The following is a 504-nucleotide window of genomic DNA, read 5'->3' on the forward strand; positions in this document are numbered from 1 at the left end:
AGCCAGGTGGTACTTGCCCCAGACCGCACCTCTCCCACTGTCCACCCGCATCACCCCCACCCGTGCCCCGTGCTTCTTCATTTACCTCTTCTTTATTCTCCTCACCTCACCTCTCCCCTCCTCTCCCTCAGGAGAGCCCGCGCCCCACCGGCGCGAGGCGCCCCAAGCCCGCGCGCCCTCGCAAGACTGCAAATCCCAGCAGCCCGCGCGCCCTCGCAAGACTGCAAATCCCAGCAGCCCGCGCGCGGCCTCTTCCTATTGGCCGGCGCCGGCAGGAAGCGACCTGCGGGGTGAAAGGTGAGGCGCGGGAGGCGAGCGGCGGCCGGAAGGGAAGGCGCAGGTCTCTGCCCGGGGCCGGGAGGGAGCCCTGGGGTGGGCCCGGCGGTGGAGGAGGGTGTCAGGGGGGACCGTGGCCGCAGCCCGGCCCCTCATCTCTGGGGGCGGGATAGGGCTGAGATGACAGCGCCGGGGAACGGCTGCCTGCGGCCTGGGTCGGGGGGGGGC

General features: G+C 72.0%; 1 protein-coding gene across 1 annotated transcript in view; it reads left to right on the forward strand.

The window, feature by feature from the left end:
- Positions 1-302: 302 nt before the first annotated feature.
- The window catches only part of TTC1 (tetratricopeptide repeat domain 1), a 33,267-nt gene continuing 33,065 nt past the window's right edge, over positions 303-504 (forward strand). The window contains exon 1 of the mRNA XM_010579104.1: positions 303-340. The gene's annotated coding sequence lies outside the window, so the exon portion shown is untranslated. The remainder of the gene's footprint in view (positions 341-504) is intronic.

The sequence above is a fragment of the Haliaeetus leucocephalus genome, unplaced genomic scaffold (genome assembly GCF_000737465.1).
Source record: "Haliaeetus leucocephalus isolate CR32 unplaced genomic scaffold, Haliaeetus_leucocephalus-4.0 Scaffold656, whole genome shotgun sequence".
Taxonomy (NCBI): Eukaryota; Metazoa; Chordata; class Aves; order Accipitriformes; family Accipitridae; genus Haliaeetus; species Haliaeetus leucocephalus.